The 27541-nt window shown below is 54.0% G+C and overlaps 1 protein-coding gene across 1 annotated transcript in view; it reads left to right on the top strand.

Annotated features, from left to right (window-relative positions):
- Nucleotides 1–27541, top strand: part of STX8 (syntaxin 8) — an 86539-nt gene that overhangs the window by 55963 nt on the left and 3035 nt on the right. The gene's annotated exons all lie outside the window — the stretch shown is intronic.

Raw genomic sequence — 27541 nt, 5'->3', positions numbered from 1 at the left:
CTCTCCAGCCCACGGGGTTTGTGCTCCTGGGCTGAGATTTGGATCATTTGTCCTTGGTGCCCAGCTGGAGCAGGACCTGCTCTGTGTACAGAGCTCACCATCCCTCACCATGAACTCAGAACTGCACACCTAGCCAGCACAGAGTCTGAAAAATATAAAAGCTCAAAGCTGAGGCCTCCCCAGGGCGGTTGTTCACTGAGGATGTGCAGCTATTAACTGTTGCTAATTGCTGTGCAATGCTCCCCCCCGAGGCACAAGCCCCAGCAGCTCTGACTGGCTGTGCTGAAGTGCTGGTGCAGTTAATTTCCTTCAGCCATTTGACTCCAGCCTTGCACAATGTCCTGATTGTAAGAAATGGTTTGAAATCAGAGCGGTGCATGTTAATTAGCTGTACACAAACTTGCTACCAGCTCTCACAAAGCTGGCACAGCAGGGAGTGGGGCTGCAGGGGCATTCCTGGGGTGTCCTGCAGGAATGAGCTCCTAACCCAGCAGCACTTAGAGCCTGCCAGGCATGAAATCCTTCCTGGTGACCCCTGCAGTGATGTGCAAGCTGCTGAACTAAGCTGGCCTCCCCCTGCAGAGAGCCAAGGACAGGGGTATCTGCAGGCAGGTTTGGATGGAGAGCTGGGGGCTGGAGCTCTGACCAGGACAGGCTGCTGTGGATGGAGGAGAAAGTGTCTTTGTGTGGGGACAGTGAGTGACTGGGGGATGAAGTCCCTGGGGAGGTGGTGCCAGTTCAGGTCAGGATCAGCATGTCTGGGTCTGGTTTTTATCGTGCCAGAAGACTCACAGTGCTCTATAGAATTTTAACTCACAGTCAGAAGTGGCTGAAATCAGGTTTATGTGGCTCAGTAAAGAGAAAGCCAAGGCTGAGGTGGTCCCAGCCTGGCTGTGGCTGTGAGGCTCTGCCTGCAGAGCTCCCCAGCTCACACTGGCAGTGAAGCATCTTTCCTGCACTGACAGTTCCAGGGATTTATCTGGCTCTCCATCCCTGATAAGGTTTTGAAAGCTTGCTTGATGGAGGCTGATGGAAACCTGTGGCTTCTTCTGGAGGTTAAAGTTGACTTGTCAGAGTCATTTGTCTCCGAGTTCTCCCGTACCAACTGCAGCTGGAATTAGAGGCGTGACTGCAGAGTTCATGACTGACTCTTTTATTTTAGATCTTGGATGTTGATGCAAGATGGATTTAATTTAAAAGTGAGTGCACTTGAATGATGCTGAGTAGCCCTGTGTGCCTTTGGAGTCTCCCCTTAATTCCTGTGGCTTCGTTTTGCTCACGAGTCCAGGGCAGCCCAGCTTGGGTGGGGGTGGGCAGGGATCAGTCCCAGGGCTCCAGGGGGGATTTCTCCCCATTTTCAGATTCCTCCTGCAAGTGCAGCCCCAGGCATGTTGCCTGATGATGAGGCTGTCTCTTTAACTCAGAAAGCCCATCCTGGCTGCCTGGGGAATTTCAGAGGAGGAGGAGGAGGATGGGAGAAGGAAGGCTGGGAGGATCCTGGCCTGGATTCCTTGGGGGTGACCTCTCTCACCCTTTGCACATTGAAAAACATTTGGCTTTGGTGAGAAGTGCAGCCTCTGGTGCCTGCTCCCTCTGCTCCCATAGGTCTTCCTGTGTTTGCATAACAATTTGGGCATAAGCAAACACCAAATTGCCTCAGCTGGCTGCTTCCTCCTGCCCTGGCCTGAGCTGTGGAGCAGCAATGCTGAGCACACAGGCTTCAGCAGCATTCCTCCCATCCCCTTCCACCCTTGTCCTGGCACTGGGCTGAACTGGTGCACTGGGATCAGAAATACCCTCCCTGTACATGGGATTGCCCCTGGAATGAGGCCAAGCAGCAGGAAACTGGCACCTGCCAGGGGGCCCTGCCAGAGTGCCTGTTTGTCATTTAAATGGATCAAATTCAATTGATCAAATTCAGTAACTCCCTGGGTTTGGTGCCTTACTTTGGATTTGAAGCAGGGTGAGTGCTCAGCCCTCGCCCTTGCTCCCCCAGAGCAATCTCCCCTCTGCTCCAGCTGTGGCTGGTAATGTGTTTTTCCCTCCTTTTTGAAATGGTGATGTCTTTTTATTCTGCTGCTGAGTGCCTGTGCTGGAGCCAGGGGCTGTGGATACAAGCAGAGCACCCTGGCTGCAATAATGGAATAATCCCTGTTTTACAAGCAGGAATGTCATGCATTAATGGGTGTGTCTTTGTTAGCAGCCAGTATCATCAGAAAATCAAAGGATTGCTGGTGAAGCCCAGCTTTAATCAATATTTCAACATCTGCCTCTCATGCAAACCCCGTTTCCAGCTGTGGGGCTGTTCCCAGTGCCCTCTGGTGAGCCCAGGGCTGCCCTTGGGGCTGTGCCCTGGGCATTCCCTCAGCCTGGCACAGCCCTCAGCTTGTCCTGGGGGGGTTGTTCCATTCACAGCTGATTTTCAGGGCCATTTTTCTGGCTGTCCCTGAGCTGCTGCCAGTGCCAGCCCCTGTGCCGTGCCCAGGGAAGGCTGTGCTGTGTCCCAGTGGCCTCAGGCAGCCCCACACTGGTGGCACTGGGCACTCCCAGGATTGCAGTGCGGGGATAACCACGGGATGGACTCCAGCCTCCTCCACATTTATGAAATTATTGTTGAAAATCATCAGTCATCCACAGGCAAATGTTTGCACAGTGCCTGGCATTGTTTTCCCCCTTCCCAGCGAGTGCTGGGCGTTAGCAGGGGTGCTGGGACATATAAGTTTCTTGGATTTCAGAAATTTGCATTGAGCTTTCAGCAGGGTGTTCACACAGCTCATCAGTCAAGTGCCAGGCTGGCTGTACCAGCTTTGCTCCAGGAAAGGCTGTGTGTGCACAGTCCTGCCTGCTCAGCCTCACCACGGCTGCTCTTGGGCTGCTCTGGCCTCTCTCTGCCAGCCTGGGCACCTTTAGGGCTTTCTGCAGAGTGACACCCACTGACCATTCCTCAAGAAATGCTTTTATTAGAAACTTCAACCCTTAGAACGTCCTCCTAAGAACTGCATTTAAAAATTTGCAAATAAATTGAAGTGTAATCAATGTGGAGATGCTGGGGGAAACAGGGCTTTGGTGCTTTTGGGGTAACTTTCCCCCATCCTTGAGTTTTGCAGTGGGATTTTTTGTTTGATTCCTTCCCTAAAGACCATGGGTAGAGAGGATGGTTAAGCCAGGCTTTGGCTGTGATAGAACATCCTCAAGTGTTTGTGTCTGGAGCAGCCAAGGGGGCTTTGGGTGCTCAGGCCACAGATGTGACCTGCACAGAGGTGGCTGCACCTCAGCTGTGCCATGTGTGGGGTCAGAAATGCTTCAGCTCCTGCTGAAGGGTGAATTTTGGGGAGGGGAGCTGGGCACTCCTGGTCCCAGCCCAGTCCCTCTCTGGTGTTCTCCTGCTGCTCTTGTTTCCTGGGGAAGCAGCACAGAAACTCTGACAAGCAGAAAAACAAAAGGGGGAGCTTTTATTTGTGGTGGATGAGCCCGTGTCCATCCCCTTCCCAGCAGCCTGAGGGCAGCAGACCTCGTTCTCCTCTGTGCATCCCTGTGCCCTCTCAGATAAATGGGAATGAGGAGCAGGCACAGCCGATCCCTCCGGGGCAGGAGCTGTGGCCTGGGGAGCTCAGAGCAGTTTGTCCCTGTTTCCCCCTGTTCCAGCAGATGGCAATGCAATCCCAGCACCTCCTCGGCCCCAGGTGAGGGCTCAGCTCCCCCTCCTGCCCAGGGATGCCGAGGGCAGGCTGGAAACTCCAGCAGATTAATCTGCACCAGGTGGGATGCTGGTTTTAACCTTGCCAAAACACCTGAATGAAAACCAGAGCTTTGCTGAACCCTTTCATTGGAGTTTTTGGAAGGTTTGGTTTGTTTTAAAACAGGGTAGCTTGGATTATATAAGGTTTCCTCTAGAAAATAATGATTCATGCAGGCTGGGGCCTTTTCCTGCCAGGTTCTGTGATCTCTCTGTTCTAAGCTTTGCTTATTTTTGCCATGGATTTAATTTGTTTTATAAATTACGATGGCAGCTGCTCAGGTTTGTTCCTCTGACGTTTCCTGTGTGTTCAGATGAGCAAGTCCCCATCCATTTGTTTTTTGCTCAGTGGGGAGGAGGAGCTGGTTGTGTTGCCATGAAATCAGCCTTTCCTGCAATCTGACTCTTGCAGGAGTTACTCTGCTGTTCCTCCCAGAGCTGCCCTGACAGCTGCCCTGCTCTGAGTCACCTGTGCAGCCTCTGATGGGATCACAACTCTTGGCCTGGCAGCTGGGATGTTTTCCTGTGCTGGTGGCAGTGTCCCAGCCTGGTGGGGTGTCCCCAGCCTGGTGCCCGTGTCCCCAGCCTGGTGCCCATGTCCCCAGCCTGGTGCCCATGTCCCAGCCTGGTGCCCATGTCCCAGCCTGGTGGCAGTGTCCTCAACCTGGTGGCAATGTCCCCAGCCTGGTGGCAGTGTCCCAGCCTGGTGGCAGTGTCCCAGCCTGGTGCCCGTGTCCCCAGCCTGGTGGCAGTGTCCCAGCCTGGTGCCCGTGTCCCAGCCTGGTGGCAGTGTCCCAGCCTGGTGGCAGTGTCCCCAGCCTGGTGGCAGTGTCCAAGCCTGGTGGCAGTGTCCTCAACCTGGTGGCAGTGTCCCCAGCCTGGTGCCCATGTCCCAGCCTGGTGGCAGTGTCCCAGCCTGGTGGCAGTGTCCCCAGCCTGGTGGCAGTGTCCCAGCCTGGTGGCAGTGTCCTCAACCTGGTGGCAGTGTCCCCAGCCTGGTGGCAGTGTCCCCAGCCTGGTGGCAGTGTCCTCAACCTGGTGGCAGTGTCCCCAGCCTGGTGGCAGTGTCCCCAGCCTGGTGGCAGTGTCCCCAGCCTGGTGCCCATGTCCCCAGCCTGGTGGCAGTGTCCCCAGCCTGGTGGCAGTGTCCCAGCCTGGTGGCAGTGTCCCCAGCCTGGTGCCCACTCCTGCAGTGCCCTTGTGCCCTCCAGCCAGCTCCTGGCCTTGCTCTGCCTCCTCCTCCTCCTCCTCACACTCACTGTATGCACTTCTCAAATATTTGCTGGTGTGAGGCGTTGCAATGGATTCAGCTGATGAAAGAGGATGGACCTAAGCAGCCATAAACAGGGTTTTTTGTGAGAAAAAGGTGGTTTGGATTCACTCTATGAGTCCCAGGTGGAAGCACAGCATGTCCTGGTGCTGTCAGCTCCGTGTGTGTTGAGCAGGAAAAGATGGGACCTTCTGGGTCAGAGGATCCCTTCAGGATCAGTTTCTGAGAACAAGCTTGTTTTTTCCCCCCCATTACTCCTATTGCAAGGCTGAAATGGTCATAAACTTATTTCCAGCCTGGACCTGTCAGGGATACTTCATGATGCCCACGTGCAGCCCTTGTTCTGCTGTCCTGAATAGTTCTTTCCTCTTTTTTCATTTTTCCCCTCAAATGTGTGTGTCCTGGAGATCACTCAGTGTGCCCTCCCAGCTTTGTTTGAACAAGTGTCTTCACATATTCATCTCCTAAACTAATTTGGTTTCTGCCAAGTCTTTTTTTTTACACTCCTTCCTACTTAAACCTTCTGGATGTTTAAGCACAGGAAGCAAGTGCAGCATCCTTGGGCTGCTCTGGGTTTCTGTAAACCAGAACCTGGCTCTAACCTGGCTCTTCTCTAACCTGGCTTGTCCAGCAGCTCCAGCTCTTCTCTGGCTGTTGGAAATACTGCAGGTCCAGCACGTTGGTGACTCAGTCATTTTGGTTTTAAGCTGCTTGCTTGGGCCTTTCTTACCCTTGAACATTTTCCACTCGAGTTCATTTTCTTTCCAACCCCCAGCAAAAACCATTGTTTGTCCCCAGAGCGTGGCTTCCTCTCCCCTCCCATGGAATTTCACTCTTTCTCCATTCATCTTCACAGTTTCCCATTTTTTTCCCCCATCCAGTCCCAGCTTTCCTGTGTGCTGCTGCTGCTTTCCAGCTTTGTGTCAGCAGCAGATGTCATTAGCACACTCACTTCTCGTGCCAAGGTCATTAATAAAAATATTTAATAAGCTCAGCCTGCTGACCATTCCTGGAGGAGCTCTGCCAGTGACCTCCATCCATTCTGGTCCTTCTTTCAACGCCACTTCCCCTCTCACCAGTTTCCTGCCCCTCCAGCTCTGCTAATCCCCAGGTTTTCATTCCAGGCTTTCCCATCTGGGGCTGCATCACTTTGCTGAAGTCTGTGTGGGTAGGATCTGTCACTTCCTTTGTCCAAGAATTTCATGACTGACCAACTAACCTGGTTAGCTCTGTGTGATCTGATTTCCTCTCAGTGCACTCCCAGTGTTCTCTCCCCTCTTTAATTTTTGGTTTCCTGTTCTAATTAGCCTTGGTTTGCTCTGGAGCCTCCATCCTGCCCAGGTTGGTCAGACCTGGGCATGCTCAGAGCTGTTTCTTCCCTACATTTTGTGGGTGCTGCAGTTCCCCTCTGGCTCTGGCTCTGATATTGGGGTACCTGTCCTGGCTCAGGTGAGGGGAAGGGCCTGGTGCATCAGTCCTGCCTTCATTCCTGGCTTTAAGGGCACCCCAGAGTGGCGTTTCTGGGCCTGGGCTGTGAGGTGTCAGGCAGGCAGAGGCTGCAGCCTGGAGCAGGGAAATGCCATCCCTCCCCATCAGGAGGCAGGGAGAGGGGGAGCAAAAGGCAATCGAGATCTTCTTAATTACATTTGCATATGCAGCTGTTCAAACAGACTGAACTTCATCAGAGCCTGCTCATACCTAGCAGGAGATTTAGAGCAGCTGTTGTCAGCCCACGTAGTGGGATCCTGCAAATCTGGTGCTGAACTAAGCCCCTGGGCACCCTGCTCACCCAAGCTGCCCGTCACTGCAAAAGGCCAAGCAATTAATTGGGTTTCAATATTGAGAAAATGGAATTGTGTGAAACATCCCAGCGCGACTGCTTACAGCTCGGTTTCCAAGGATACGTGTTGCAGAATTAAACCATTAATTTATATTTCTGAAAACAGTGATGAAATGTGTTAATTTGTACATTACCAAAGAGGCTCAAACTTGCCTCCTTCTGCCTTTTCTTTCCTAATATGCTCAATGACAAAATAATTGCTCTCCCTGATCTGGAGCTGAAATCCAACGGTGCTCAGGCTCGGGGATTTTGTGCCATGTTCAAACCCAAATTAGGGGGGAAATCATCTGGGTTAAAGGCTTGTAGTGATTCCTGCAGACTGAAATTCTGCCTTCATCTTTGGCTCCTGAATGCTGAGCCTTTTTCAGCCTCCCTTGAGGGTGTTACCCTGGATCCCCCGAGCCAGAGCCGTGCTGAGCACACAGTGCCCAGGCAGGGCATTCCAGCATCTGGAATTGTGTGTTTGCCCAGGGCAGGGAGAGGGGCAGCATCTGGAATTCTGTGCTTGCCAAGGCCAGGGCAGGGAGAGGGGCAGCATCTGGAATTCTGTGCTTGCCCAGGGCAGGGCAGGGAGAGGGGCAGCATCTGGAATTCTGTGCTTGCCAGGGCAGGGAGAGGGGCAGCATCTGGAATTTTGTGCTTGCCAAGGCCAGGGCAGGGAGAGGGGCAGCATCTGGAATTTTGTGCTTGCCAAGGCCAGGGCAGGGAGAGGGGCAGCATCTGGAATTTTGTGCTTGCCAAGGCCAGGGCAGGGAGAGGGGCAGCATCTGGAATTTTGTGCTTGCCAAGGCCAGGGCAGGGAGAGGGGCAGCATCTGGAATTTTGTGTTTGCCAAGGCCAGGGCAGGGAGAGGGGCAGCATCTGGAATTCTGTGCTTGGCCAGCCCCGGGCACTGCAGGGCCACAACAATGCACGGAGGATGTGGTCAGGGGGAAATGAGGCTGCTAGGGACAAGTGGTTGTGTTGTCTCTTCAGGGCTTTCTGAGATGTGTGGAGGATGCTGATCCCAGCAGAACCCGGGGATATAAATCAGCAGGGGCTGGGATCTCAAATGCTTCTTGTTTTGCAGAAGTGCAGTGGGACTCCTGCCATCGTGCCAGTGGCTGGAGGAGCAGTGTCCTCATGGGGAGAGCAGTAGGAAAGCCCTGCCCTTGTGGGGGATTGGTCAGCTCTGCTGTTGCTTTAGGAAATGTCCTGACTTGAGGTGAAAATCGAGATCTTTGTGCAGCCCTGGGGAAGATCCCTTCAATGTCCCTGTCACTGTCACAGGCTCCAGGCGGGCTCTGCACCCCTTGCTCAGTGTCACACGGAGGGGATGGGGGCTGGATGTCACACAGGGTGACAGGGCTCGCACTGGAGCTGCTGTGCCATCCTGGAGCTGCTGTTTGCAGTGACCCTGGAATGTCACAGCTCTTTGTGAGCCCAGCCGGGTGCTGGTGGCAGGAACCAGATCTGGGCTGAATGTGCAGCCTGGCTGCTTCAGAAACTTCTGCTGCAGGATGCTCAGCCTGTGCCAGTGGCCTTGCTGTGACATTCTGGGGGTTCTGAGCTCTGTGGCTCGTGGGGCATGGCTGCACTGAGGCTGTGTTGTACCACAGATGGGCTGTGACACTCAGTAGCTCCTGTGTAATACTTGTCTCCTAAACATTCAAAAATCCTGCACCAGAACATTGCTCTTTTGGCAAGGAAAGCAGTGCCACTGGCTCTGCTTCAGTGCAAGCCTCATTTTGCAAGCCATGCTTTCTGAATCCACCTGGTTATTGCATTTACCTGAGAGGTGCATGGGGAAAACTTGGGAAACTTGGCTCCAGTTTGCAGCAGCTTTTTGAGGGAGGTGCTGTGGGCTTGCACCTCACCCCGGGGTCGTTGTGTGCCTGATAATGAATGATGATTGTCACTGTGGCTCCTGGGGCTGAGGGAGGCAGGGCATGGTGCAGGGTGTCCCCAGGCTCTCCTTCCCAGCCCTCCTCTGTAAACATCTTTCTTTTGTCAGGAGCCTGAAAGAATACACTCTTATTTTAAACTGCTATCTGCTTCCACGGAGGGACAGTTTTATAGGATACAGACAGTGCCTGCTGGGATTTTTATGGCCTATAGTGTTCTCAGCAAATGGTTTTGAGCACAAGTTGGCTGGGCTGGAGTGACCTTCTCTTGTTCATTAACTGTCTGTTGAAAAATCTGCGTGTGGTGGTAGCCAGAGAGCCCTGATTGGGGTTGTTTTAGGTGGTGCAGGGAGGTCTGGGCCCTTCCTTCCCTCCTCATTATCAGGCAGCAGAGGCTGCTTAGGGCCTGGTTTATTTACCTAATAAACTGCCTCTTTATCGTCTAGGAAATGCTCACATTTTTCAGCCAAGAAATCCTAGTAACAGGCAAACAGAGGTCTAGCAGTCAGGTCTGGGGAAACAACAAGATGAAGGTCAGCTAATATTGCTGTTATTCTCTTTCCTGGTGGCCATGACAGCAGGGGGGGTTTATTTGAAGATCCCAGACTCGGAGTCATTGTTGGTCCCCCGAGCACGGGGGGCTGTGCCAACACTTGGGATATTAATGCATTCTCCAGATCAGTGAATGAGGAATTCCTCCACACTCCTTTCTTTGCAGAAAAAGGGAAAAAATCCCCTTCTCCCCCCTTCTCCCCACACTTTGTTTGCCCGGGCTTTGTCTGCAGGGTGTTGCTGGGCATCCCTAATGAGGCTGGCAGGGATGGGGATGGGGATGGGGATGGGGATGGGATGGGATGGGATGGGATGGGGATGGGATGGGGATGGGGATGGGGATGGGGATGGGATGGGGATGGGGATGGGATGGGAATGGGATGGGGATGGGATGGGGAAGGGGATGGGGATGGGATGGGATGGGGATGGGATGGGATGGGATGGGATGGGATGGGGATGGGATGGGGATGGGGATGGGGATGGGGGTGGGATGGGGATGGGATGGGATGGGGATGGGATGGGGATGGGGAAGGGGATGGGATGGGATGGGATGGGGATGGGGATGGGATGGGATGGGGATGGGATGGGGATGGGATGGGGATGGGGATGGGGATGGAGATGGGGATGGGATGGGGATGGGATGGGGAAGGGGATGGGGATGGGATGGGATGGGGATGGGATGGGATGGGGAAGGGGATGGGGAAGGGGATGGGGATGGGGATGGGGATGGGGATGGGATGGGGATGGGATGGGATGGGGATGGGATGGGATGGGATGGGATGGGATGGGATGGGGATGGGATGGGGATGGGATGGGAATGGGGATGGGAAGGGGATGGGGATGGGGATGGGGATGGGGATGGGATGGGGATGCCAGGGTTCAGGGAAAGGCATCTGGGCAGGTTTTTTCTATATTCCTTTTCCATAGCAGGAATTGTACTTAGATATTTTTAATCTATTCTTTGATCCCTGGTGGAAATGTTAATGAGTCAAAAACTCCTAAGGAGCTCTCCAGACACTCTCCTGCTTTGGAGCAGGGTGCAGTGAAGCACAGCCCCTGCAAGGGCTCCTGGCTCACAAGCAGCCCCTTTGCTCCCTCCCTCCTGTCCCAGAGACAGCCTGGAAGTGCAGAGGAAGGAAAGGGGCTGGAGAGGCTGAAAGTGCAGGGAAAGGAGAGGGAGCTGGGGAGGATGTGGGTGTTGAATCGCCTGCAGGTTGAGGTGGCAGCTGCCAGGAGGGAGTGGTGGCTGTAGGGGGCACTCAGGGGTTTTTATGGGATGTGACTGAGGGGGATTGGCAGCACACAGGTTCCAGTCTGCTTCCTGCTTGCTTTGGCACCGGCACACAGAGCCCAGCTTGAGCTGAGCCTGGCTTTGGCTGGGCCCTGCTCAGTGCCTGCCTGTGCTTGGGCTGGCTCCTGAGAGCCCCAGATGGGGGGACCCCATCTCCTTTTCATGCCTTCACTCAGCATTAGTCAACAAAGACATAGGGACCAGGCAGGCAGGAAATGTGTGGTTTCTGCTCTTGGGTCTTCAGAGAACCACAGAAGGGTTTGGGTTGGAAAGGGGACCTTAAAGCTCTTCCAGTGCCACCCCTGCCATGGCAGGGACACCTTCCCCTGTCCCAGGGTCACCTTCCCCTGTCCCAGGGACACCTCCCACTGTCCCAGGGACACCTTCCCCTGTCCCAGGGACACCTTCCCCTGTCCCAGGTGCTCCCAGCCCCAGTGTCCAGCCTGGCCTTGGGCACTGCCAGGGATGCAGGGGCTGCTCTGGGCACCTGTGCCAGGGCTGCCCACCCTGCCAGGGACAATTTGTTCCTAATTTCCCAGCTAACCCTACCCTCCTTCAGGCCATTCCCTGTGTCCTGTCCCTCCAGGCCTTGTCCTGGGGGCCCTGGGAGGAGCTCTGAGCTCTCCCTGGAGCCTTCTCCAGGCTGAATAACCTCAGCTCTCCCAGCCTTGTGCTTTCCTTCCAGAGCTGTCCCACCATGCAGATGAGCCCCTCTGTCAGGCTGCCCACAGGGGGCTTTGTGCCCTTTGTCCCTTTGGTACCAGGGTGAGGCCATCCCTGCTGGAGGAGTCTCTGTTGGTGGAGCTAGGCTGCACCTCAGCAGTCCTGAGCTAACTTCTTGCATAAGAGACTTTCTTTGAGAAGTATTTTTAAAGCCATCTCTGATAAAAATACCCCAGGTAGGAGGGAGAGCTCCTGGCACGCTCACCTCCTCTAGTGTGAGGGGGTTACACCTTTCCTTTCTATAGACCCAGAAAAGGGGGGTTTGTAAAGCTTCAGATCGTGGGGGCTGCTGAATAGTGCTGTGCAATAATAGTGCTGTGCAATAATAGTGCTGAGTAACAATAATCCTGTTAACCTTGGAGTCTTTGTTCCCTGAAGTGTCACCAAGCCCTGTCTGGAACAGCCTCTCCCAGAACCTGTCACTCCTCATGGTGCCATGAGTTTGCAAAAAGTCAGGATTGCTGCCAGCTCTGCCAGCAGGGAATGCCACCCTCAGTGCCTGTGCCAGCTCTGCAGGCAGGGAATGCCACCCTCAGTGCCTGTGCCAGCTCTGCAGGCAGGGAATGCCACCCTCAGTGCCTGTGCCAGCTCTGCAGGCAGGGAATGCCACCCTCAGTGCCTGTGCCAGCTCTGCAGGCAGGGAATGCCACCCTGATTGCCTGTGCCAGCTCTGCCAGCAGGGAATGCCACCCTCAGTGCCTGTGCCAGCTCTGCAGGCAGGGAATGCCACCCTCAGTGCCTGTGCCAGCTCTGCAGGCAGGGAATGCCACCCTCAGTGCCTGTGCCAGCTCTGTGCCAGGCACTGCTCTGGGTGTCATTGCTGGTCCCAGCTCAGGAGGCTCTGGGCACTGCTCTGGGTGTCACTGCTGGTGCCAGGTGCCAGGGGACTCTGGGCACTGCTCTGGGTGATGCTCTGGGTGTCACTGCTGTTGCTAGGGGACTCTGGGCACTGCTCTGGGTGTCACTGCTGGTGCCAGGGGGACTCTGGGCACTGCTCTGGGTGTCGCTGCTGGTCCCAGGTGCCAGGGGGGCTCTGGGCACTGCTCTGGGTGTCATTGCTGCTCCCAGGTGCCAGGGGGACTCTGGGCACTGCTCTGGGTGTCACTGCTGGTGCCAGGGGGACTCTGGGCACTGCTCTGGGTGTCGCTGCTGCTCCCAGCCTTGCTCCAAGCCCACTGGTGACAGAGGGCAGCTCTTTCTGAGCAGCTGTTGAACATGAGCTGCTGCAGCCTCTCCCCTCGTACAATCTTTAGCAGAATCTCCCTCTGTGGCTGGCTGGGGGAAGAGCTGGTGGAGGCTCACTGGGAAGGGAATGTTTGATGCTGCCAGGGCGGTTCCTGACTGAGGAGGATCCTGGAGCTGGGGATCAATGTGCTCTGTCAGGGCCCGGGGATTTGGGGTGTGAATTTCCCAGGGTCTAATCGTCTCATAAAGCTGCTGAGTGTGGCTCCTTCCCCAGTAATCTCCTTAACTCAGTCACTTGCGCTGCTCTGGAGAATGCAGCTCCCGGGTTGTTTGCATGACAAGCAGCCCGGGATTGTCTGGGCTCCGGGGAAGGTGCTGGGAGTTAATTGGAGCAGCTGGAGCTGCAGCTTTCCCATGTTCACTGCCAGGCTGGCTGAGGAGCAGAGCTGCTATGGGCAGCTCCAGTCCAGGCTGCACCATGTGTTTTGATAGCTAAAATACTTAAAATAAAAAAAAAAAAAATTGGTTTGCCTTCCAAAGGGTGTTTTTCTCCACCAAAACTAATCTCGAGGGAAAATGATGTTTGGTAGCTCTGGAATTATTGGATTTGCAGATCGAAACTGCTGTGTTAATGGCAGCTACTGACTGATGACCAAAGCAGCTAACTGGGAGATGTTCTTGGCAGCTGGTCCTGCTAAAAACCTCCCCTCAAAGCCATGAAAACCACAGTGAACAATATCAAAATAACAAATTAAAAAAGCTGCTAGTAAGCAGAAACGAACCACTGCATCCACTTCTTCATTATAAAATTAAGGATGCTCCATTAGAAGTGCTCCCTTTTAAATTTTATTAGGATTCCCTCCCACCAGACCTTGATTGAGCTAAAAATAAAAGGGTAAGCATCCCTTCAACTCTGTTTTTAATTTGCCTCCTCCTAAAGCCAAACCCTGTGAGTGGAATTCCTGCTGGGAGATGGGCTCTGTGATACGTGGTCAGCCTGTGCTGCCTTGGTGGGAGCAGAGGCAGGAAGAGAGGCTGAACACTGGAGAAACTGTGCAGGTTTTATTGAAATTGCATAGGCATATTTGTTCTGTGACTCAGATAGACATAGCTGGCTTAGGAGTGTAATTTTAGCAGAATTGTATCACTTGGTTGGAGTTAATGCTTTGCAGACAGCAGAGTCCTCCAAACAATGTGAAATCTGGGGGATAAATGGGGATCTTCCCAATCAGAGCCCACGTGGGAAGCTTTCCTAGGCAGCATTTTGTGTGCACTGCAGATCCTTTCCTTTGGAGCCCATCCTCAGCTCTGGGGTGGGAAATGGGCACTGGCAGGAGCAGAACCCTCCCACACTGATGGCATCCTCCAGATTTGGGGTAGGAAATGGGCACTGGCAGGAGCAGAACCCTCCTGCAGCCGTGGCTGATCCATGGCATCCTCCAGATTTGGGGTAGGAAATGGAGATGGCAGAGCTGGCAGGAGCAGAACCCTCCCACACTGATGGCATCCTCCAGATTTGGGGCAGGAAATGGGCACTGGCAGGAGCAGAACCCTCCTGCAGCCGTGGCTGATCCATGGCACACACGGAGCCTCCATGGGAGCAGGGGCTGGAGGTCAGCTCAGGCCAGTTCCACATCCATGGTGCTGCCAGCCCCAGAGCAGGGCCCTGGGGAAGGGCAGGGCTCCAGGGATTGCCCGGGACCCCAGGAAGGGCAGGGCTCCAGGGATTGCCAGGGACCCCAGAAGTGCCCTCCATCCCAGCAGTGCCCTCCATGCCTAGCAGTGCCCTCCATCCCAGCAGTGCCCAGCAGTGCCCATCAGTGCCCTCCATGCCCAGCAATGCCCAGCAATGCCCAGAAGTGCCCAGCAGTGCCCTCCATCCCATCAGTGCCCTCCATGCCAGCAGTGCCCATCAGTGCCCTCCATGCCAGCAGTGCCCTCCATGCCCTCAGTGCCCTCCATGCCCTCAGTGCCCTCCATCCCCAGCAGTGCCCTCCATGCCCTCCATGCCAGCAGTGCCCTCCATCCCAGCAGTGCCCATCAGTGCCCTCCATGCCCATCAGTGCCCAGCAAAGCCCTCCATGCCCTCCATGCCATCAGTGCCCTCCATCCCAGCAGTGCCCTCCATGCCAGCAGTGCCCATCAGTGCCCTCCATGCCCTCCATGCCCTCAGTGCCCTCCATCCCCAGCAGTGCCCTCCATGCCCTCCATGCCCTCAGTGCCCTCCATCCCAGCAGTGCCCTCCATCCCCAGCAGTGCCCTTCAGTGCCCTCCATGCCCAGCAGTGCCCTCCATGCCCTCAGTGCCCTCCATGCCAGCAGTTTTGCCCTCACTCCCCACTCCCATGCTGGGCACTGTGGGGGCTGTGCTGGGTTAAGCTTCCCCTTTCTGTGCCAGCCCAGGGGCTGTCCCTGCCTTCATGGTGGGTTCCCTTGGTGAATGGGGAGTGTTTGGAGGCCCTGCCCTCAGCAGGTCCAGTCCTGTGGGGTGCCAGGGCTCTGTTCCCGGCCAGCAGAGCGCTCCAGCCTGGCTCTGCAGCACTCAGGAGCCCAGGGACTGCGGGCACTGAGGGCTTGTGCCAGCACCAAATTTCTCCCAATGATCCCAGCTCAAACAGTACCATCCAGGGAAGTGCTCCTTGAATCCTAATGCTGCCCTAAACAGCCAGGGAGACAAAGACTGAGACCAGTGCTTTGGGGAGGTTCTTCTGGGAATAGAGGAAAAGCCATGGTTAAAGGTGATTTTTCCTCTCTCCCCCCTTATTTTCCCTTCTGTTCTGTAGTAGCAGGGGTTTGCTTTAACTGTGGTCATCTTTTAATAAATGGAGAGGAAACTGGAAGAGTTTGGAAAAGTCTGGGCTAAGCAAACACTCCAGAGGGACCTGTAGTGGCAACATGATTAATAAGGGACAGTGCTGGTAATTCTATCAAAACAGAGCTATTTCAAAAGCATCTGGAGCATCCTGGCTTTGGGCAGAGCAGCGCTCAGACAAATGGTCCAGGGAGATTTCTGTGCCTCCCTGCTGGGGGGGTTTCTTCTCCCCCTGCAAGTGTGAGGGGAAAAGCTCTGTGGATTTTACTGCAGGATTAGACTCCAGCAATAAAAAAAGAAATTAGTAAATCAGGCAGCTAATGGCTCCCAAGTATTTTTATGCTGGTTGTTTGTTTGATACAGGCTCCAGTCTTTACACAGATATTTTTTTCCCTTTAATTTTATATATTTATCTTTCTTTTCTGTCAGCCCCCACACATATCTGGGAATAACCTTAAGGAGCTGAAAAGGGGAAATGTTCTCCGAAAGGAAAATGTGATGCAGAATATACAGTCCTAGAGTGGTTTGGGTTGGGAAGGACCTTAAAGCCCATCCAGTGCCACCCGTGCCATGGCAGGGACACCTCCCACTGTCCCCTGCCCAGCCTGGCCCTGGGCCCTGCCAGGGGTGGGACACAACAACTCCAGAGGCACCAGAGAAGGTTCCAGCCCGTGCTGCTCTCTGCAGGCTCTGCCAGGGCTCTGCTGGGGGTGCAGAGCTGTGACACAGTGACACAGTGACACAGTGACACAGTGACACAATGACATGGCAGTGACACGGTGACACAGTGACAGTGACAGCAGGGACACAGTGACACAATGATGTGGCAGTGACACAGTGACACAGCAGTGACACCCTGCTCCTGTTACCCCTGCCAGGTATCCCCAGCATGCTGTTCCCAGAGCAGTGGCACAGTGACAGTGACACGGTGACACAGCAGGGACACAACGACACAGTGACACAGTGACACAGTGACACAGTAGTGACACAGAGAAGGTTCCAGCCCATGCTGCTCTCTGCAGGCTCTGCCAGGGCTCTGCTGGGGCTGCTGGGCAGAAATCCCCTCTGGGATGGGGACACAGAGCTATGACACAGTGACAGTGACACAGTGACACAGCAGTGACACCCTGTTCCTGTCACCCCTCCCAGCTGTCCCCAGCACGCTGTTCCCAGAACAGTGACACGGTGACACAGTGACACAGCAGTGACACAGCAGGGACACAGTGACACCCTCTTCCTGTCATTCCTCCCAGGGCTCCCAGCACACCGTTCCCAGCAGTGGCACAGTGACAGTGACACAGTGACACAGCAGTGACAGTGATACAGTGACAGTGGCACAGTGACACAGCAGTGACACAGTGACAGTGACACAGTGGCACAGTGACAATGACACAGTGACAGTGACACAGTGACACAGCAGTGACACAGTGACAGTGGCACAGTGACACAGTGACAGTGACAGTGACACAGTGACAGTGATACAGTGACACGGTGACACCCCGTTCCTGTCACCCCTGCCAGGGCTCCCAGCAGCCGTTCCCAGCAGTGACACAGTGACAGTGACAGTGGCACAGTGACAGTGACACAGCAGTGACACAGCAGTGGCACAGTGACAGTGACACAGTGACAGTGACACGGTGATACCCCGTTCCTGTCACTCCTCCCAGGGCTCCCAGCAGCCGTTCCCAGCAGTGACAGTGACAGTGGCACAGCAGTGACACAGTGACAGTGACAGTGGCACAGTGACAGTGACACAGCAGTGACACAGCAGTGGCACAGTGACAGTGACACAGTGACAGTGACACGGTGATACCCCGTTCCTGTCACTCCTCCCAGGGCTCCCAGCAGCCGTTCCCAGCAGTGACACAGTGACACAGCAGTGGCACAGTGGCACAATGACAATGACACAGTGACAGTGATACAGTGACACAGTGACAGTGACACGGTGACACCCCGTTCCTGTCACCCCTGCCAGGGCTCCCAGCAGCCGTTCCCAGCAGTGACACAGTGACAATGACACAGTGACACAGTGACACCCTGTCACTCCTCCCAGGGCTCCCAGCAGCCGTTCCCAGCAGTGACACAGTGACAGTGACACAGTGACAGTGACACAGTGACACAGTGACACAGTGACACCCTGTCACTCCTCCCAGGGCTCCCAGCAGCCGTTCCCAGCAGTGACAGTGGCACAGTGACACTGAGACAGTGACAGTGACACAGTGACAGTGACACAGTGACACCCTGTCACTCCTCCCAGGGCTCCCAGCAGCCGTTCCCAGCAGTGACAGTGACAGTGACACAGTGACAGTGACACAGTGACAGTGGCACAGTGACAGTGACACAGTGACACAGTGACACCCTGTCACTCCTCCCAGGGCTCCCAGCAGCCGTTCCCAGCAGTGACAGTGACAGTGACAGTGACACAGTGACAGTGACACAGTGACAGTGACACAGTGACACTGACACAGTGACAGTGACACAGTGACACAGTGACAGTGACACGGTGACACCCCGTTCCTGTCACTCCTCCCAGGGCTCCCAGCAGCCGTTCCCAGCAGTGACACAGTGACAGTGACACAGTGACACAGTGACACCCTGTCACTCCTCCCAGGGCTCCCAGCAGCCGTTCCCAGCAGTGACAGTGACACAGCAGTGGCACAGTGGCACAATGACAATGACACAGTGACACAGTGACACAGTGACACCCCGTTCCTGTCACTCCTCCCAGGGCTCCCAGCAGCCATTCCCAGCAGTGATTTCCTCATTTCCTGCGTGCAGCTGCTGGGGCAGTCGGGTCTGTCCTGTGGGGAGCCAAAGCAGGGCCCTGGAGCGAGGAGCCCGTCAACTTCTCGGGTTTTAGGAAGGCACAGGGATGAAATGATGCCGTGGTTTTTCCCTCCTCCTCTCTCTTCTCTTTTTCTTTTTATTTTTTGACACAAAATGAGAGGGGACCTCTTGCACTGCACGTGCATAAATTGTGCAGGTTTGGCTCTGCTCGAGGCTGAAATTAAAGAATAAAAGAAAATCAAATAGCCATCCTGACACATGAGACAATGCAGTCGTCCAAAACCAAAATAGTTCTGTGTAGTACTCTGCATATAGGAGTCAGGGATCTGTGTGTGGGCTTTAAAGATGCCTTGCCTTCTTTTTTTGGAGAAGAAACTTCTGTTAACATCTAAATGATGTCAAGAATTCAGCAAGGATTGAATTCCCCACTTCATCGGCACGAAATTTTCGCATTGCTACTGAACTCTGTTATTTCATCAGCCTCCTGCTCTTCTGACTCCATTTTCCAAAAACTTTTAAAGTGATTGTGCAAGTCAAACCTAATTTCTTATCACAATTCTTGTGTATATTGGCTCAGTGGTTTGCAAGGGATTGTTTCACCCACCCTGTTTCCCTTGGCATTTCTAGAAGGTTCTTGGAGTTGTTAGCAGCTGTAAATGGTATTAATAAGGAGGATTTGGTTGCTGCTTTCTGCAGTTTTCTCTGCTGATTAGGCTGAATTGCCAAAGGTTGAGCAAGTTTCTAAAAGCAGGGCTGTTCTTTGAGTTGTGAAAACACAATTCCCAACAAAACAACAGCTGTATGTGTGTCAAGAATTCTCCAGGCAGGCTGCACCCAGCAGAAACTGGGCTGGAACACTGCATCCAAAGGGGTGTTGGTGCTAAAATCAAGGCCGTTTCACCTGAGTGTTTAAAGATCCAGCCAGGAGGACATCAAGGCTTTTTTGCCTTTTGTGCCTTTTGTGTTTGAGGTGAAAATCCCTTTCCCACTCCAGGGTTCTGTCCCTGCTGTGCTGGGCTTCCCAAAGCAGCTCTGGTGGGCTGGGAAGGGCCTTTCTGAGAGCAGCTGGGGCTGTGGGGGCACCTTTGGGCTCCACCCAGGGAATCCAGGCTGTGGGGTCCCTCAGCAGCTCCCTGGCCTTCCCAAGGGCTCCCAAGGCTCAGGACACTGGGAATCCAGGGAATCCAGTGGGAATCCAGGGAATCCAGGCCGTGGGACCCCTCAGCAGCTCCCTGGCCTTCCCAAGGGCTCCCAAGGCTCAGGACACTGGGAATCCAGGGAATCCAGGCTCCATCCAGGGAATCCAGGCTGTGGGACCCCTCAGCAGCTCCCTGGCCTTCCCAAGGGCTCCCAAGGCTCAGGACACTGGGAATCCAGGGAATCCAGGCTCCATTCAGGGAATCCAGGCTGTGGGACCCCTCAGCAGCTCCCTGGCCTTCCCAAGGCTCCCCAAGGCTCAGGACACTGGGAATCCAGGGAACCCAGTGGGAATCCAGGGAATCCAGGCCGTGGGACCCCTCAGCAGCTCCCTGGCCTTCCCAAAGGTTCCCAAGGCTCAGGACACTGGGAATCCAGGGAATCCAGTGGGAATCCAGGGAATCCAGGCTGTGGGACCCCTCAGCAGCTCCCTGGCCTTCCCAAGGGCTCCCAAGGCTCAGGACACTGGGAATCCAGGGAACCCAGTGGGAATCCAGGGAACCCAGTGGGAATCCAGGGAATCCAGTGGGAATCCAGGGAATCCAGGCTGTGAGACCCCTCAGCAGCTCCCTGGCCTTCCCAAGGCTCCCCAAGGCTCAGGACACTGGGAATCCAGGGAATCCAGTGGGAATCCATGGAATCCAGTGGGAATCCAGGGAATCCAGGCTGTGAGACCCCTCAGCAGCTCCCTGGCCTTCCCAAGGGCTCCCAAGGCTCAGGACAGTGGGAATCCAGGGAATCCAGTGGGAATCCATGGAATCCAGTGGGAATCCAGGGAATCCAGGCTGTGGGACCCCTCAGCAGCTCCCTGGCCTCCCTGGCTCAGGCAGGAGTCTCCTTGCTGTGTACCTGGAATTATCTCTGAGCTTTCTCCAAGCTCTGCAGCAGATGGGGAGAGACACCATGAGCAGAGGGGAGAACAGTTTGGGCTTCCAGTCTGCATGGACTGGAGAAACCCGAGGAGTTCTGGCTGTGTGGAAGCAGCTCAGGCGTGCAGTGCCATTAATCTTCATCTGTGGCTTTGGAAATCAGCAGCAGCCAGAGTGTCCCAGACCTGAAAGCCGTGTTTGTTTGGGTGGAGTGGATGTGCAGGGAGGTTCCTCTGAGTTTTTCACCCCACCAGGGTAGGTTTGTGTCAAGTGGATTGACTGGAGCAGCAGTGCACAGTGTGGCTCTGACCACTGCAGCAGCCCTGGTTTGCAGGGTCACACCAGTGGTTTCGTGTTTAAAGTTGTCACACATTTAATTCTGTTTTGTGCCCATTCTTAATTTCTAAAAAGGAGGAAAAAAAGTCCATGCTGGTTTTGAGCTGGAGTTTCTCATACTTAAGTCTGTGTAAAGATGATTTATGGTGCTAGGAGGGCTCCACTGGAAATGCAAGATCTATTATGAAGTGGATTGAACGGCCCATGCTGAAATGTTTATTGCTGCCTTCAAAACAGAATCCATCAGGGTTGATGGGGCCTGTCCAGGAAAGAGAGAGGCTGCAGTGCAGTGGGGCTAGTGGGGTATTTTTAGTATTTCAATAAGAGACGAGGCTTTTAAAGGAAATCACTTATTGCCATTTTGCAATCAAGAATGCCGGAGTGTTCCAGGGACTGCGAGAAATATGCTTCAAGAATGTGGGAGCCATAAGGAACTAATCATTAAAGATTCTCCCGTTTCCACCCCCGGCCCTGTGCTGAGGAAGCCATTTAGGAGCTTTGCAATTTGTATGGAAATCTCAGCCCTGCCGAGCACTCAGCCAGGCATCCCGGGCAGCCAGCAGAGCCCATTCCCAGCGGTTCCTGCAATTCCTGGGTGAGCAGGGCACTTGGGCAAATCGGAGACACATGGAGCAGCCTTCAGGAGCACTTAATGCGCCTTAAATGAGTGACAGCAACACGATCTGACCTTTCTGTGTGCAGGTTCTCCTTGCTCAGTGCCTCGGTGAGGTTGTCCCTGCAGGGTCAGATGGATCAGTAAAACTTTGAGGTTGTTGCTGTTGCCGTTCCGCTCGTTCGGCCGAGCTGGGGTTGTTTTTATTTCTTGTTTATTTTTTTCATGGGATGCTGGAAACCCTTTGGAAGCATTTTGGTGCTGTAATATGTCCATGTAAGCAGGGAGGGAGCGATCCCAGCCCTCGCCAGGGTGGAAAACAAAGGCAGAGGCAAAAGGGAATCCGTTCCCAAGTGATTGAGGAGCCTGATGGGACAATTTAGCGATGCATCTGAGCAGAGCTGGTGGTTGCCTCCTCCTTCTCCCCACGTTCCCACCTTTTTCCCTGTCTGGCCCTGGTGAACTGGGGAGGCAGTTCAGGCAGCCACAATGGCAGACAAGTGACCCCCCCAAAAACAAAGCCAGGGTGTGGGGCTGGTGGCAGATGGACGTGGGCAGATGTCCCTTCTGTGCCAGGCCAGCAGAGCTGCCCTTTCATTTGATTCTTTCTCTTTGCCCATTTGTTTTTACTGGGCTGGTGGTGCAGGGACAGCAGTTCCCTGCTGAGATCATCTGTCACAGCTTCTGCCTGTCCCCAGGCTGCTGCAGGTAGCAGGGCTGGGCTTTGACCCCTCCTTTCAGGAAAACCCTTTGGAGTTTGCCAGCTGGGCTGGGCTGCTGCATCCCCTGCTGGAGCTGGGGCTGGGCAGGGAGGCTGAGCTGGACAAGGTCCATGGAGACAGGGATGTGGGAGAGCCCTCAGGACACTGCCCCAGCTCTGGGATGAGCTTGGCCCAGGCTGCAGCTGAATCCCCAGGCTGGGAGTGCAGTGAGAAATCTCCTCAGTGCTCTGTGGCTGCTGCTGCCCAAGGTCCCACCTGGCTGGGTTTTCCATCAGGCGCCTTGGATTTCCTGTTGCCAGGAGAGCTTTCCCTGCCTCTCCTGCACTCCCTGGTCCCAGCTGCTCTCCCCACCACAGCTCCATGGCACAGCTCATGGCAAACCCTGCTGTTCCTCATGGCTCATGGCCTGGGGGATATCTTCTGCTGGAGATGGGGAAATCCCAGTCAAACCTGTGCTTTCTCACCCCTTCCTGCTGGTTTTTCCAGAGCAAAAGGGTTCAGGTGACACCTTGGGCTTGGCTGGGCTCGCTGGAGTGAGCTGAGTGACCCTCATATGAAATAAGGGATTTTTAGACCCTTTGTGCTCTTCTTTGATCTGTTTTGTTTCCTTTCTCCTGGGAGACCTTTGGTGCACATTGAGGTGCGTGGCACTTGCACAGGTCCCATTCCAGGCTGCAGCTCTGGGCTCAGAAATGCTGAATATCCCTCAGCTGCTCCTGCTCCTGGCTGTCCCTGATGCAAGGGAAAGGATGCCCGGGAGTCTGGAGGAAGGACAGCTGGAAACTGTGGCTGTGTGCTTGTTTAATTAAAAAAAAAGGGAAGAAAAACAAGGCACATGCAAAGAAATCCAGTGACCACATCTGCCAGTGACCTTTGGGGCTGGAAAGAGTCTGGGGATGGTGTGGGGCCAAGCAAGGAAAGTTGTGGAGTCACTCAGAGGAACAAAAGGAAAATCCACGAGGATGTTTCCAGCTTGGGGCTGGGTGATTGCACAGCTCTGCCCCAGCCCACCCTCAGAACAGGCAGAGGTGGGTTGAGCTTGCCAGTTTTGGGTTGATTTGGGGTTTTTGGGCTGGGGAAGCTGCTGCCTCTCCCACCTGCTCCTGATGCAGTGCTGAGCCCAGGCAATGGTTTTATTTCCCAGTGTTTTTGCAGGAGGTGTTCAGGTGTGGATTCCTCTAAAGCTCTCTGGTTCAGCCACCGTGGCTCAGAGGTACCTGAACCATTTCTCCACCACTGTCCTCTCCCAGCTACCTGCTGCTATTTAAAGGAGGTACAAATTTAGCTCCAAGTGTTCCCTTTCCCACAGACTCCTCTGAAAGTTGAAACTTGTGACAGTTCAGTTCTTGCTGTGCTCTTGCCTTGTCTTCAGCTCTGAACAAGTATCTGTCTCTGAGCTTCACTTCTGGTGGCTCAGAAGGGAAAATAATTTAAATTTCCTCATTTCCATGGGAAACTCTCCTGCCTTTGAGCTGCCCTTGCTGAGCTCTGGTTCCCAGGGCAGAGCAGGAATGGCTCAGCAGACACACAGACACATGGGGCACCCCAAAGCCTCCAAAGGCAGGAGCTGACCTTGCCTTGGGGCAGCTGAAACCTGAGCAGCAGCTGGAGCTGGGAGCAAAGCCCTGAGCTTGGGGAGAGCTTGGGCTTGTGCCACTGCTGGAGGGGATTTGGGATTTTGGGGCAGTTGTGCTTGGAAGCAGTTCAGGGCATCACCTGCCATGGGTCTGTGATTGAAAAGCAGATGAACAAAGAAGCAAACGGAAGGGTAACAATAATGGATTAGAGAAACACTTCTCTCACTTGCCTGCCCTCAGCCAGGCTGCACATGGCGCTTGGGACCCAAAGTTTGGGGTTATTTGGTTGCTGAAGGCAGAAGGGTTTGGATATGAGCTCCCTCCACGCTGCTTCTGGGCTGATCTGGTGTGTGAGTTCTGGTAGGGATGGTTCTCACCCTGCTGGGTTTTAGCCCCACTTTGTTTGCCCACAGACCCTTCTGTCAGTGACCTGAGGGATCTCCAGGCCCTGAGCAGAGCCTCTGTTAGCACCAAACTCTCTGTGTGCCCCAGAGGGAATCCCAGCTCCAACCTGGCGTGACCAAAGCCCACAAAAATGCAATTTCTGGCGTGTGAAATAATGTTGACTGAGGAGTTAAAGTGCACAAACAAAGTCTGCACCTTCCCCTCAGATAAATCGTTTTTTTGGGTTAATCTGGCACAGCATGAACAGCTCCAAATGTGCAATAACTCATAGACCCAGAGCCTTTTCATCTCACATAGGAACGACCTGGGCTGTTCTTTCTTCCAAATAAGGAATTAATAATGCAATATTGTTGTTTCCAAGGAGCTCAGCTTTTTTTGAGGAGTGCCTTCTCCCCCTCCTCTAGACCCAGTGAAACACATGAACATTTGGAGCCTTTAATAACCTGGCGCAGCCTGCTCTTGATTTCTCTGAGACCTGCCAATGATTTTGATGTCAGGGCTGCGAGGTACAATTGTAGTGTTGAATTTCTGCAGGCAGAGCAGTTGAAAGGGAAGGTCAAAAGCAATAAGGGCCAGGTTGCTGGGGCGGGCGGCTGAGGAGCGTTTCCCCGGCCCTCTCGCCCAAGAAAACGTTTGGCTGTCACAAAACTAATAAAGGAAAAACCTCCAGAGAGGTGGGCTCGGAGCTGCAGGTGGAGGAACGGGGCTGGAGTCACACACAAGGCAGCTTAATAGCGTGGGATTGCTGCTCAAGTGCTTCTTAATGCAGCACAAATGGAATACCCAGCACGGGGAAAGTGTTGGAGGGAAAGGGTTTTATGGCTTTGGGGGGAGAAAGGGCTTGGCTCTTCTGCAGGGAACATAAAGGACAGCAAGATGGATTTCTTGGGGTGCTTGCCATGTGAAAGTAGTGCTTTAGGTATGTGCAGAGGGTTCAGAGCCAGCCTCCAGGCTGGTTCTCTCTGCCTCCCAAAGCAGGGCTTTGAGGGGATTTGGGCAGGATTTCTGCCATATATCTGGCAACACGGGCTTAAAATTAACTTACTGAAGCAGCAGATAAAGTTTGGGTTCTTTCAAACTGTGATATTAAATAGAAGTCCTGGAGGAAAGCAGCCAGGCCTCGTGCTGAAGGTCCCATCCTTGCCTTGCCTCTCTGCTGCCCTATAAAACAACAATTATGTGTTTAAAGTTACTGCTCCACGTCCCTTATAAAAGAAGTCTTATTCATAAACTTCTGGATAGACAGTTCTGTGGGAATATAACTTCCTTGGCCTAAACCAAGCTGCCTTTTCCAGATAATGGAATGCTATACAGGCTCTTTAAAGTCTGACCATGCTATTTATTATTATTTTATCATCTATAAAAAGACACCAGTGTTGAACCTGGGAGTGACACTACACTCAGATCATCAGGAAAGACAGGGAAAACCCCAAGGAGAGCTGCTGTTCCCAGAAATACTCACTGACAGGTGCTGGGGGTGCCCAGGGCTTGGTGCAGGGTGCCTGCCCTCAGCTCCTCTCTGCAGGCACAGGGCAGGGCATTGCCATGGGCTCACCTCAGTTCTGGGGTGGGGTTTGCCAGATGCAAGTTGGACATTGCTGAAATGGGCTTGGGTGCAGCCCTGCAGCTTCTGAAGCCAGGGCACAGGAGCTGGCCCCACACACACAGGCACGTGCTCAGAATCCTTTGAATGGGCTGAAACCAGCATTGAATTCAGCACCCAACCACACTGGGCTGTGTTGGCTCACTGAACGTCCCCAGTGAGGGAATATCAGCAGTGAGGGAATATCAGCAGTGAGGGATCAGCAGTGAGGGATCAGCAATGGGATCAGCAGTGAGGGAATATCAGCAGTGAGGGATCAGCAATGGATCAGCAGTGAGGGATCAGCAGTGAGGGATCAGCAATGGGATCAGCAGTGGGATCAGCAGTGAGGGATCAGCAATGGATCAGCAGTGAGGGATCAGCAATGGATCAGCAGTGAGGGATCAGCAGTGAGGGATCAGCAGTGAGGGATCAGCAATGGGATCAGCAGTGAGGGATCAGCAGCTGGATCAGCACTGGGATCAGCAATGGATCAGCACTGGGATCAGCCCCTGGATCAGCAGCTGGATCAGCAGCTGGATCAGCATTGGGATCAGCAGTGAGGGATCAGCAGTGAGGGATCAGCAGTGAGGGATCAGCACTGGGATCAGCCCCTGGATCAGCAGTGAGGGATCAGCAATGGGATCAGCCCCTGGAGCAGCCCCTGGATCAGCATTGGGATCAGCAGCTGGAGCACTGCCCCAGAGCCTCTAACAGGGATTTTCAGGAGCATGGCATTTACTGCAGCCTGCCTTGATTACTTGCTCTGTAATTGCACAGAGATTTCTGCTTCCCACCTTTCCCTGGGATGCAGTTGGGATTTGTATTCCTGGAATGTTTCCCTTTGCACGAGAACCTTTCCTTTGTTCTCTTCTGACTCCTGTTGACTTTTTAAGAATGGCTTTGATTCCTGAACCTCTCTTTGAGCTTGTCAGGGGGAATATTTATATTTCATAGCATTTCAGCAAAAAAAGGCAAAGCAGGCAGGGACCTCAGAATGCAGAATTCCTGTCAGATCCTATCCACAGCTTTAGTGGGGAAAGCATGTGAAACACCCAGGTTTAAAACCTCCAGATCCTTCTAATCTGCTGTTGTGTGGTTCATGGGGGAAATGTGTGCAGCAGCTGCTCTGGGTGGTGTGAGGGGTGCTTGGGGATGTGTGTGAGCCCTGTGCTCCTGGCTCTGTGTGTGTGTAGGGACAGCCCTGTGCTCCTGGCTCTGTGTGTGTGCAGGGACAGCCCTGTGCTCCTGGTTCTGTGTCCCTGTGCAGGGACAGCCCTGTGCTCCTGGCTCTCTGTCCCTGTGCTGGGGACAGCCCTGTGCTCCTGGCTCTGTGTGTGTGCAGGGACAGCCCTGTGCTCCTGGCTCTGTGTCCCTGTGCAGGGACAGCCCTGTGCTCCTGGCTCTGTGTGTGTGTGCAGGGACAGCCCTGTGCTCCTGGCTCTGTGTCCCTGTGCTGGGGACAGCCCTGTGCTCCTGGCTCTGTGTCCCTGGGCTCAGTAGTTCTGCCTCTCCCACCTCAGCTGGGACAAGGACAGCTCTTGACCTTTTTGGCTGCAGGTTTTTAATTCCAGTCCTTTCCCAGGGATGCACTGAGGTTTATTTCACTTTGCTGTCCCCTCTCTCAGTGCCCTGAGTGTGCCCTGCACTTCCCTCACCCAGCACTGCCCATTAGCAATCCTTTATCAGCCCCCACCTTCCCCTCTTCCTGCTGGGGATAATTTGGGGTTTATGTGCAGTTTTTCTTGGGACTTGTCAGAGAATAATTACACCCCATTAACTCCCCCTGTATCATTAGTAATTCACACCTAGGGAGTATTTTCCAAGCTGCCGATCTCGGTTGTCTCTTAATTGCTGGAGTCCATAAACTCTGCTGCACTGAAACTGTGTGAAGGATTTGCACCCTCTAAAACTTCTCCCTCCAGTGCAAAACATAACAGAGAATGGGAATGTGGCAGCTTTATCAGATCTTACTTCTTCCCTATTTAGGCAAATTATTTGCTTCTGGCTCTGTTGAAAACTCCAAAATGTATGTTAAGGTGTAAAAAATTCGAGACTGAAAGGGTGAGGAAGTTGTGGCTGCTCAGCCTGGAGAGGAGAAGCTCCAGGGAGAGCTCAGAGCCCTTCCAGGGCCTGGAGGGGCTCCAGGAGAGCTGGAGAGG

This window comes from Agelaius phoeniceus, chromosome 19 (assembly GCF_051311805.1).
Source record: "Agelaius phoeniceus isolate bAgePho1 chromosome 19, bAgePho1.hap1, whole genome shotgun sequence".
NCBI classification, from domain to species: domain Eukaryota; kingdom Metazoa; phylum Chordata; class Aves; order Passeriformes; family Icteridae; genus Agelaius; species Agelaius phoeniceus.
Note: the sequence above shows the minus strand (reverse complement) of the source record. Positions and strands in the feature narration are given on the sequence as shown.